The sequence below is a fragment of the Somniosus microcephalus genome, chromosome 23, assembly GCF_052327205.1.
Source record: "Somniosus microcephalus isolate GS21.2 chromosome 23, FLI_Smic_1.0, whole genome shotgun sequence".
NCBI lineage: Eukaryota > Metazoa > Chordata > Chondrichthyes > Squaliformes > Somniosidae > Somniosus > Somniosus microcephalus.
In genome coordinates, this window is record NC_141009.1 from 9,335,304 (window position 1) to 9,348,032 (window position 12,729).

General features: G+C 47.2%; 1 protein-coding gene across 1 annotated transcript in view; it reads right to left on the bottom strand.

Moving 5' to 3' along the window:
* The window catches only part of LOC147101631 (uncharacterized), a 688,387-nt gene that overhangs the window by 583,129 nt on the left and 92,529 nt on the right, over positions 1–12,729 (bottom strand).

Consider the following 12,729-nt stretch of genomic DNA (forward strand, 5'->3'; position numbering starts at 1 on the left):
AAGACCTCACATTGGAGAAGGCTCTAAGTATTGCAATATCAATGGAAGCAGCAGCACGTGGCGCTTTAGAAATACAACAAAAATCCCTGGAATATTCAACTAATAAAATGTCACTGAAACAAGAAAAGAAGTGCTATCGCTGTGGCAAAATGTCACATGACCACAATGACTGTTGGTTTAAAGATAAAGACTACAGACAATGTGGCAGACGAGGGCACATTGAAAGAGTCTGCAAAGCAAATAAGAAGCAGAAAACTGATACAATACAGAGTAACAAAAAGGTACATCAAGTGACTGAAAACAAGAAACCTTTCAAAGATAGATACAAGAAGGTACACCACGTGACTGGAGACAGTTCAGATAAAGAAAAAAGTGACACAGACTCAGAGGAAGAGGATCTGGCTTGTCTAAAACTACACAGTGTGAAAGAGACAGGGGATCACAGAATAATATGGGTTACTCCAGAAGTGGCAGGAGTTAGGCTGAAAATGGAGTTGGACACAGGCTCAGCTTTAACAGTGATCTCTGTACATGACTACAAACGACTGTTTTCACACATACTGCTAAGGCCAACTAAAGTACTGTTAAAGACATACACAGGACAAAGAGTGTGCCCCAAAGGTAAAATAAGTGACAGTGACATACAAAGAAAAAAAATACCGCAATTGAACCTATATGTACTGAAAAATGGAGGACCACCATTGCTGGGACACGAATGGCTCAGAAAAATACAATTGGATTGGCACACCATCCAAGCACTGTTTGTGTCAGCAAAGGAGGACAGCAACACCACTCTTGTGAGACTGTCACAAATACTCTCTGACTCTCAGGAAGTGTTCAAGAAGGGAATAGGAACACTTAAGGGCATGAAAGCAAAAATTAAGATTGAGGAGAATGCAAATCCAAAGTTCCACAAGGCCAGACCAGTGCCTTATGCAATTCGCCCTTCAGTAGAAGCAGAGCTGGAGAACTTGGAGCAATTAGGGGTCCTGTCCAAGGTGGATTGGAGTGAATGGGCCACACCTATAGTTCCAGTGATGAAGAAAACCTCCAGCACAAAACCAGGAAAGCCAAGAAAAGTGTGCATCTGTGGAGACTTTAAAGTGACTGTTAATCCAGTCCTCCACACAGTACAGTACCCATTGCCTTGCATTGAGGACATCTTTGCTTCCCTGTCAAGAGGGGAATGCTTCATAAAGATTGACTTGGCCCAGGCCTATCTCCAAATGGAAATTGATGGTGCATCAAAGAAGTACCTGACAATAAATACACACAAAGGCCTTTACCAGTACAATCGGCTGGTATTCGGAATAGCATCAGCTCCTGCAATCTGGCAAAGGGCAATGGACCAAGTCCTGCAGGGGATCCCAGGTACTCAGTGTTATCTTGATGACATCATCATTACTGGCAAGAATGACAACGACCACCTTTCCAACCTCGAACAGGTGCTCATCAGGTTACAGGAGTATGGGCTCCGAGCGAACCGAGACAAGTGTGAGTTTTTCAAAAAGGAAATCTCATACTGTGGACATGTGATTGACAAGGACGGTTTACACAAGTCTCCAGACAAGATTGAAGCTGTGATTAATGCACCAACACCTGAAAATGTGTCTCAGTTGAGATCATATCTTGGACTGGTGAACTACTATCACAAGTTCTTGCCCAACCTATCCACAGTGTTACATCCACTAAATGCACTGCTACACAGGGTCACAATGGAAGTGGAGTGACAGCTGTGAACAAACTTTTCAAGAAAGTAAAAGACTCATTAATTCAGAAGAGGTGCTAGCTCACTTTGACCCATCCTTACCTATTCGACTGGCATGTGATGCTTCACCCCATGGCATTGGTGCCGTGTTGTCACATAAGTTCCCAGACGGCTCAGAAAGACCAATAGCCTTTGCCTCAAGATCACTGACTACAGCTGAACGCAATTATGCACAGATTGACCGAGAAGCCCTCAGCCTTGTGTGGGGAGTCAAGAAATTCAACCACTACTTGTATGGTCAACAGTTTACACTGTTAACTGACCACCAGCCTCTTGTTTCAATCTTCAACCCAAGAAAGGGCGTTCCAGTGATGACGGCACAACAGCTACAGCGATGGTCACTCTTCCTAGGGGCTCACCTGTATGATATTGAATACAAGGGGACCAAGCAACATGGCAACGCCGATGGTTTGTCACGTTTACCACTGCCGACCTCAGAGAGAACTACAACAGTTGACTCAGCAGAGGTATTTCACACAACAATAGTTGAGCAGCTACCAGTGACAAACTCCCTCATTGAAAGAGAAACACGCAATGATCCTACATTGTCAAAAGTTTATGACATCACTGTGAAGGGATGGCCAGCGCATGGTGACTCATTGTTTGCAGCATTCTCAGCCAGGAGGGAGCAGTTATCAGTGTGTCGGGGAACACCGATGTGCGGCTCACGAGTTGTGATTCCTCCCAAGCTTCATAACCGAGTACTAGATGAACTGCATGAAGGCCACTTAGGTACGGTAAAGATGAAAAGCCTTGGCTGTGGTTACATGTGGTGGCCGGGAATTGACAAACAGATCGAGGACCTGACAAAGAGCTGCTCAGGATGTCAAAAGGTCCAGAACGCACCACCACAAGCCCCTCTCCATCCATGGGAATGGCCCTCATCACCATGGCAATGTGTGCACATCGACTTTGCTGGACCGTTCATGGACTCCATGTTCTTGATTGCAGTCGATGCACATTCTGTGGTAAACCACTGTATTGTATATTGCCACCTCTGGGTGGCACTGTGTATGGAGGCATACCTCAGCTGACTCCACCCACCACTGTGTGGGTTTCGTTCAGACTTGTTCAGTCACTCACGAAGAAGCATGGTCTCTTCTTAGCTAATAAAAGCCTTATTCATCTCTTCTTTCGACTCATCATCTCTTCTTCGACTCATCACCTTTTATGAAGTAATTGATAAGCGTATCAATTTTATTAGCTAAGAAGTTAAATGGCGACACCTGAGGAGCAACAACAGCAACGGATACAGCAGACATTGCTGAGAGCCCTTAGACCACCACGCCTGGACCTCGACCCTCAAGATGTGGGTGCATCAGCCAAGTTTGAACACTGGCTGAGCTGCTTTGAATCCTTCCTCGCAATCTCACAGGTTACAGAGGAGGATCACAAACTGAAAATTTTGACCGCCCAGGTGAGCCATCAAGTATATATGCTAATCCGGGACTCTAATACGTACGTGGCGGCCCTCGAGCTACTAAAAGGGCAATATACGCGCCCAGTGAACACAATTTACGCCCGACACCTCTTGGGATCCCGCAGGCAGCAACCGGGAGAATCGGTAGGGGCATTTGCACGGGCGCTACTGGCACTCTGCAGAGACTGCGATTGTAAAGCGGTAACGGCTGTGGAGCACGCGCAGGGACTCGCCTGTGATGCCTTCGTCAGGGGCCTCCAGTCAGACCACACCCGGCAGAGACTGCTAGAAAGCAAGGAACCCGACCTGAAGACGGCCATTGCCCTTGCGCTCTCGTTAGAGGAGGCCCACCGAAACCTCGAGGCATACCCCCGTAACGGCGCCGAGACATGGCAATCGAAACCGTGGGACACGGGACCGCCGCCCCCGGCACCAACCGCTGCAGCGACCCAACCGAGACAGCAGCCTCCGGTAAGAACTGCTTCGATGCCCAGTAACCAGGCCCAAAAATGCTATTTCTGTGGCCAGTTAAAACATCCCAGAGCGCACTGCCCAGCTAAGACAGCTACCTGCTCGGGCTGCGGGAAGAAAGGCCATTACGCTAACGCCTGCAAGGGGAAGCCAGCCAGCAGCGCAGCATGCGGGCCGTGGGAGCAGCCATCTTATCCGCCATTTTGTGTACCCCCGGCCGCATGGCATCCGCCGCCATCGTATCCAACGCACTCAACCGCCATTTCGTCACCGGAACCGACCACCGTCTCGGCGGATGACTATAGTGACTCACTAAGCCACATACTGGCCTCCGTGACGCTGGATCAAGGCCACCCTCACCATCTATCCAGCTCCATGATGGATATCGCGGTAAACGGCCGCGCCACCAGTTGCCTGATCGACAGCGGGAGCACAGAGAGTTTCGTCCACCCCGACACGGTACGTAGCCACTCCCTCACGATTCTGCCAACGCACCATCGCATTTCTATGGCGTCCAAGTCCCAGTCAATGGACATCAGCGGCTACTGTGTGGTGACCCTGTCAGTAGGGGGCACTGAATATCAAAAATTTAAACTGCTAGTCCTGCCCCGTCTTTGCGCTGCCGTCCTGCTAGGGTTGGATTTTCAGTGCCACCTTAAGAGTGTCACACTAGCATACGGTGGACCCCTCCCCCCACTCACAGTCTGCAACCAACAACTTTTAAATCGCCCGCTGCAAACCACCTGCAGCCTTTCCACATTAAAAGTCCCCCCCCCTCCCCTGTTCGCTAACCTCACCCGCGACTGTAAACCCATCGCTACCAAAAGCAGGCGGTACAGTGCCGGGGACAGAGCTTTTATCAGCTCTGAGGTGGAGCGGCTCTTGAAGGAGGGCATTATCGAAGGTAGCACTAGCCCCTGGCGAGCCCAGGTTGTAGTCGTTAAAACCACTGCAAAACGCCGCATGGTAATCGACTACAGCCAAACCATAAACCGGTACACCCAGCTGGACGCGTACCCCCTCCCTCGCATATCTGATATGGTCAATCAGATTGCGCAATACAAAGTATTCTCCACCATCGACCTTAAGTCAGCGTACCACCAGCTGCCCATCCGCCATGAGGACCGCCAGTATACTGCCTTCGAGGCAAACGGCCGCCTCTACCACTTCCTTAGGGTCCCCTTCGGCGTCACCAACGGGGTTTCGGTCTTCCAAAGGGAGATGGACCGAATGGTTGACCAGAACGCGCTGCGGGCAACCTTCCCCTATTTGGATAACGTCACCATCTGCGGCCACGACCAGCAGGACCACGACGTTAATCTAGCAAATTTCCTCCGTACGGCCCAACGGCTGAACCTAACGTACAATAAGGAAAAATGTATGTTTCACACCAAGCGCCTGGCCATCCTCGGCTGCGTGGTGGAGAACGGAGTCATCGGGCCCGACCCCGACAGAATGCGCCCCCTAATGGAGCTACCCCTTCCCCACTGCCAAAAAGCACTGAAGAGATGCCTGGGGTTTTTCTCCTACTACGCCCAGTGGGTGCCCCTCTATGCAGACAAAGCCAGGCCCCTCATCAAAGCCACCTCCTTCCCCCTGACACCAGAGGCGTGTGCAGCCTTCACTCTTATCAAGAACGATATCGCGAAGGCCGCAATGCACGCGGTGGATGAGTCCATCCCCTTCCAAGTGGAGAGCGATGCCTCCGACTTCGCCCTAGCCGCGACCCTTAACCAGGCGGGCAGACCCGTGGCCTTTTTCTCAAGGACCCTCCAGGGCCCCGAGACGAGACACTCCTCCGTCGAAAAGGAGGCCCAGGCTATTGTAGAAGCGGTGCGTCACTGGAGGCATTACCTGGCCGGGAAACGATTTACCCTGCTCACTGACCAGCGTTCAGTAGCTTTTATGTTTAATAATAAGCAGAGGGGTAAAATCAAGAACGACAAGATCTTGAGGTGGAGAATCGAACTCTCCACCTACAATTATGATATCTTGTATCGGCCAGGGAAACTCAATGAGCCCCCAGATGCCCTATCACGTGGTACATGCGCCAACGCGCAGAGTGATAGGCTGCAGTCCCTCCACAATGACCTCTGCCACCCGGGGGTCACCAGGTTTTTCCATTTTATCAAATCCCGTAACCTGCCCTACTCCATCGAGGAGGTCAGGACCATGACCAAGAGCTGCCAAATCTGCGCCGAGTGCAAACCGCACTTCTATAGGCCGGACAGAGCAAGCCTGATCAAGGCCACCCGCCCCTTCGAACGCCTGAGCGTCGATTTTAAAGGGCCCCTCCCCTCCGCTGACCGCAATGTGTACTTCCTCAACATAGTTGATGAGTACTCCCGTTTCCCCTTTGCCATCCCTTGCCCAGACATGACCAGTACCACGGTCATCAAGTGTCTGAATGACATCTTCGCTCTGTTCGGGTTCCCCAGCTATATACATAGCGACAGGGGCTCATCGTTCATGAGCGACGAACTTCGGCAGTACCTGCTAACAAGAGGTATCGCCACGAGCAGGACCACCAGTTACAACCCCCGGGGGAACGGCCAGGTGGAAAGGGAGAACGCGACGGTTTGGAAGGCAGTCCTCTTAGCACTAAAATCTAAGGGCCTTCCGACCTCCCGCTGGCAGGAGGTCCTCCCTGCAGCGCTTCACTCCATTCGGTCACTGCTTTGTACTGCCACTAATGCGACCCCTCATGAGAAAATGTTCGTTTTCCCCCGGAAGTCTACATCGGGAACCTCGCTACCGGCATGGTTGACTTCTCCTGGGCCCGTCCTACTGCGGAGGCACGTGAGGACGCATAAAACGGACCCCCTGGTCGAGCGGGTGCACCTCCTACACGCCAACCCCCAGTATGCCTGGGTGACATACCCAGACGGGCGGGAGGACACGGTCTCCATACGAGATCTCGCACCCTCGGGTACCCCTGAATTACCACCGTTATCCCCCTTACCACCGTTATCCCCCTTACCACTGTTATCCCCCACCACCCCTCCCAACCCAACCCCTGCAGACGGCATGCCAAAGCCCCAGGAATCTTCGCCAACCACCCAGACACCAGACCCGACGTCGGATGCTGCAACACCACCGCCGCCACCACGACGATCAGGACGTCAGACAAGGCCTCCTGATAGACTTAACTTGTAGTACCCTTCACCCCGCCGGACTTCACATTAAACAAGGGGTGAATGTGGTAAACCACTGTATTGTATATTGCCACCTCTGGGTGGCACTGTGTATGGAGGCATACCTCAGCTGACTCCACCCACCACTGTGTGGGTTTCGTTCAGACTTGTTCAGTCACTCACGAAGAAGCATGGTCTCTTCTTAGCTAATAAAAGCCTTATTCATCTCTTCTTTCGACTCATCATCTCTTCTTCAACTCATCACCTTTTATGAAGTAATTGATAAGCGTATCACATTCCAAATGGCCCGAGGTCATTAAAATGAAATTAACCACATCTGAAAAGACCATTTCAGTTCCGAGGACCATGTTCGCTAGAAATGGCCTACCAGAACAAATCTGCACAGACAATGGACGACAATTTGTCTCTGACGAATTCCAAGGGTTCATGAGGAAAAATGGAATCAAGCACTACACATCTGCCCCGTACCATCCAGCTACAAATGGCTTGGCAGAAACATTCGTACAGACTTTCAAGAAGGCCATCAAAGCAATGTACAGCAAGAATCTATCACTGCAACACAAGATAGACAATTTCCTCTTTGCTTATCGGAACACAGTACACGCAGCCACTAATCAGACTCCAGCGATGATGTTTCTGAACAGGAACCTGAGATCTCGCATGGACCTTCTTAAACTGAATGTACGTCGTGATGTAGAGAACAAACAGTTCAAACATTTGAATGCTAAGCCAACAAGAAGCTTCAGTGTGGGACAGTCAGTTCTTGCTCGTGATTTCTGGACGGAAAAGTGGCAACCAGGGACAATATCCACAAGAGAGGGAGCACTGATGTATACAGTGGATGTGGGCGAGAACGTTTTGAGACGTCATGTGGACCAAATTCTGGATGTTCAGGTGGAAAACACCCCTATACCTCGCCCAGACTCATCTGACATAGAAACAGACACTCCTGATTCATCAGCATCAGCACCAGCCTCATCCACAGCTGAGAGCTCTACCTGTGCTGATAGCTCACCTGATGCAGCTGTACCTGTACAGTCTCATTCCCCAAAGCAAAAGAGTCTGGAGAGACATTACCCAGAGAGGCAGAGGAGGCCTCCCCAGAGACTTGACTTGTAAAAGGGCTGTTGACAAAATAAATGTTATGTTGGAATTTGAATTTTGTTACTTTTAAGAAAACAAAAAGGTTACTGTAAAGACAGGCTCTGTATGTTAATTATAGAAATTTTGCATTAATATACTATTAAACTAAAGGGGGAGGAAGTGTAATGTATACAACATTGAAGGGACTACTTTGTTTTGCGGATGTACATCCTTAGTTGCGAGCGTATATAACAGACGCGTATCGATTTGTATAGTCAGTGCCGAAGTTCCAGTTAACCAGTAAAGATCACTTGAAGTTACTCTCAGTCTCTGCTGCTTTATTATTTTATGTAGTTGTGTATAGCGGTACAAACACAACAGTATTTATCAGCCAAAAATAGCAATTTATCATCTTTCATAGTCAGCAATCTATGATATTCAGCCACGCTATCTATCAGAAAGCAATATCCATAATGGGTCTGTAGCATAAAATCTCAACATTAGCTGATGGGTTATTTTTCTAGACTCAGTCGGAATTAGACGGTGAATTGTATGGTAAATGGTAAAAACATAGAAACATAGAAGATAGGAGCAGGAGTAGGCCATTCGGCCCCTCGAGCCTGCTCCGCCATTCAATGAGATCATGGCTGATCATCCACATTCAGTACCCTGTCCCTGCTTTCTCCCCATATCCCTTGATCCCTTTAGCCTTAAGAAATATATCCAACTGCTTCTTGAATATATTTAATGAATTGGCCTCTACTGCCTTCTGTGGTAGAGAATTCCACAGGTTCACCACTCTCTGGGTGAAGAAATTCCTCCTAATTTCTGTCCTAAATGGCTTACCCCTTATCCTTAGACTGTGACCCCTGGTTCTGGACTCCCCGACCATCGGGAACATCCTTCCTGCATCTAGTCTGTCTAGTCCTGTCAGAATTTAATAAGTTTCAATGAGATCCCCTCTCATTTTTCTAAACTCCAGCGAGTATAAGCCCAATCAACCCAATCTCTCCTCATACATCATTCCTGCCATCCCAGGTATCAGTCTGGTGAATCTTCGCTGAACTCCCTCCATGGCAAGAACATCCTTCCTCAGATAAGGCGACCAAAACTGTACACAATACTCAAGATGGTAGAGGTAGTTGTCCAAGTAGGGGTAAATGAGATAGAGAGTAGCTACACTAAAGACCTTAAAGACAGACATGTGGCATTAAATAAATTGAATCTATGAGGTGGTGAGGTAGTATTCTCAGGCACACTTTCGGTATGACTTGCAAGAAAACTGCAAAAGTTAATAATTTGCGAGTTGAAAAGTGAAAGAAAAACAAAGCAGAGCTCACCAATATCTGGGATTGCTTTTGGACTAAAGAGAGCTGGTAGAGAAGTGATGGGCTGCACCCAGGAAGACATCTGGAGGCTTGTGAGAAAAAATAGAAAAAGCTGCTAAGCACCATTTAAACTGAGCGTCATATAAACTAAATGGAGACACAATGGAGTCCATGCATAAGTACAAAAAGTGCAATGTCTTCAATGAGAAAAGGTTTGTGATAGGTTGACTGGCCAAAATAAGGAAAATGACTCCATCATTTTATTATCATATAAGGGTGAGCAGAGAAATGGAAGGTAGCAATGATAGGCTATTTTGACCAGCAACTGGGAAAGCTAAATGGAAATGATTCTGATATTGTCAGTGCAGTTTGTAACTGCTTTCTGACTCAGTGGGGGAGAAATTCAACTCATGCTGGTTAAGACGCAAAATGGGCAGTGGGATTGGAACACATGTCCGAGATTGTCGGCCTGAGGCCCGATCTAAATTAGCCCTCAGGCATCATTTGCATTAGACCGGTGAGTTGGGGACATGTTTCAGGTTCTCAGGAGATCCCAAAGGACTTCACAGTCAATTAATTACTTATATAATGTAGTCGCTGTTGTTTTGTAGGCAAATGCAGCAGCCAATTTGCACACAGCAAGATCCCCCACAAACAGCAGTAAGTTTCTGGTGGTGTTGGTTGAGGGATAAATGTTGGCCAGAATACCTAGAAGGACAAGGGCAACAGGAGCATGGGAACATCACCGCCTCCAAGTTCCCCTCCAAGTCACACACCATCCTGACTTGGAAATATATCGCTGTTCCTTCATTGTTGTTGGGTCAAAATCCTGGAACTCCCTCCCTAACAGCACTGTGGGAGCACCTTCACCACACGGACTGCAGCGGCTCAAGAAGGCAGCTCACCACCACCTTCTCAAGGGCAATTAGGGATGGGCAATAAATGCTGACCTTGCCAGCGCCACCCACATCCCAGGAATGAATTTTTTTTTAAATGGGATAACTTGCCTTCTTTTCTTCAAATAGTTCCATCGGATATCTACATTCATCAGCAGATCGGCACTCGGTTTAGCATCTCATCTGAAAGACAGCACCTCCAACAACTCACTCCGCACTGCCCTAGATTATGCGCTTAAATCCTGGAGTGAGGCTTGAACCTGCAATCGTCTTCCTCAGAGGCAAGAGTACTACCATTCAGCCAAGCTGACTCTTGGGAGAGGAATCAGCTGAGCCATAAGGCTATAGCGGGCATAGCACAACAATATTCAATGTGACTGAGAGCAACCCTATTTGGACTCAGTGCTATGGAGCCTGAGCTTAGGAACATCACTCAAGAATATGCCTCGAGGATATATAGACATTCTTCAAAAAAAAATATTATGTGGGATATGCAGAACAAGTACATACCTAATTGTAATAAAGCCAATGTAAATAAAAATGCTCTATAATTGAACAGGAAAATTAAAAGGCTGTTTGATAGAAAAAATATTTTAAAAGCTTGTAGGAAGAAGGGACGGTAAACATTGGGCTGAGTACAAGATAATACAGAAGCAGGTCAAAAAAAAAAAGAGGATGGAATGCCAAGGAAAACTGGAAAGTGATACAACAGCAAAACACGCCAAAAAATTCTTCCAATACTATAACAGCAAAAGAGTAGAGTAAAATTTAAAACCTTAAGTGACACATACAGAGCTGAACATGAGGATGAATGGAGAAAATAGTTGACATGCTGAATGATTTCTTCTTGGAGCTACTTAACCAGGAAAGGTACCAACAATATACCATTGAACAATAAAGAAATGTTGTGTGTGCTCTGGCACTTTGACATTAGTGAAGCATATAGTCTAGTAGGCTGAAAATCAGTGATGCATTGACAAACTAACTAGTTTGAAGGAATCAATGAACACTGGGGAGGTCCAAACAGACAGGAAATAGGCAAATGTAATTCCCATATTTAAGAATGTTGACAGACATATATCTGGCAATGACAGACTCATTACCCTGACCTCAATAATTGGAAAACAAACTTGAATCCATAATCATCAATAAAGCTGTTAATAAAGCAGACGGGATCCTGGGTTTATAAATAGATGCGTACAAAAGCAAGGAAGATGTGCTAAATCTTTATAAATCACTGATTTTGGCCTCAGCTGGAGTAATGAGTCCAATTCTGGACCCCACACTTCAGGAAGAATGTCAATGCCTTGGAGAGGGTGCAGAGGAGATTTATCAGAATAATACCAGTGATGAGGGACTTCAGTTATGTGGAGCGACTAGAGAAGCTGGGATGTTCCTGATGGCGAGGGAGTCCAGAACCAAGGGTCACAGTCTAAGGATAAGGGGTAAGCCATTTAGGACTGAGATGAGGAGGAATTTCTTCACCCAGAGTGGTGAACCTGTGGAATTCTCTACCACAGAAGGCAGTTGAGGCCAATTCATTAAATATATTCAAGAAGGAGTTAGATATATTTCTTAAGGCTAAAGGGATCAAGGGATATGGGGAGAAAGCAGGGACAGGGTACTGAATTTGGATGATCAGCCATGATCTCATTAAATGGCGGAACAGGCTCGAGGGGCCGAATGGCCTGCTCCTGCTCCTATCTTCTATGCAAAACAAAATGTATTTTCAGCTGACAGAGTGGCATCTCTGGGAATCCAATAAATTCAAGCCCTTGGCTTCGAGAGAGGCAACGCGAAAAATGTTGTTAGACATATTCTAAACACAGAAAATGCCAAGTTCAATCCTTTTCTTGTAAAATTTGATTTTTTTAATGTTCTTGTGGTGTTTCAGATCTTATTTCCAATAGTATGTGTTCAGCTTAGTGGAGGAACCAGGCTGCTAGCTGAAAGGATGGGCTTACTTTCTTCTTATTTATAGAGGCTGTTGCTGGCTGCCTATTTTGATTTCGCGATTGGTAGCTTTCATTCCTGCTTGCTACTTGCTGACTTGTATGTTGCCTACATGCTCCGTTGTGATTTGTTACCGTCTTAGGAACATGAAATTTGACTCAGACAGGTACAAGTGTGACAGATGCTTTTTATATCAAGTGTGATGCCCAAGGTGTGACACAGGATGTATGAAAGACAAAAACATGCACTAATTAATTAATCAATTAATTAAATAAATTTGAAATTAAAAAAGCTAGTATCAGTAATGGTGACCATGAAACTACTGGATTGTCGTAAAAACCCATCTGATTCACGAATGTGTTTCAGGGAAGGAAATCTGCTGTCCTTACCAGGTCTGGCCTATATGTGACTCCAGACCCACAGCAATGTGATTGACTCTTAACTGCCCTCTGAAATGGCCCAGCAAGCCACTCAGTTGTACCAAACCGTTAAGACAAAGTCAGCACTGCAGGAGTACCTTCACCACAAGGACTGCAGCGGTTCAAGAAGGTGGCCCACCACCACCTTCTCAAGGGTAATTAGGGATCAGTAATAAATGCCGGCCTTGCCGGTGATGCCCACTGTCATAAATCGCAACTTCTACAAGAAGTAACTC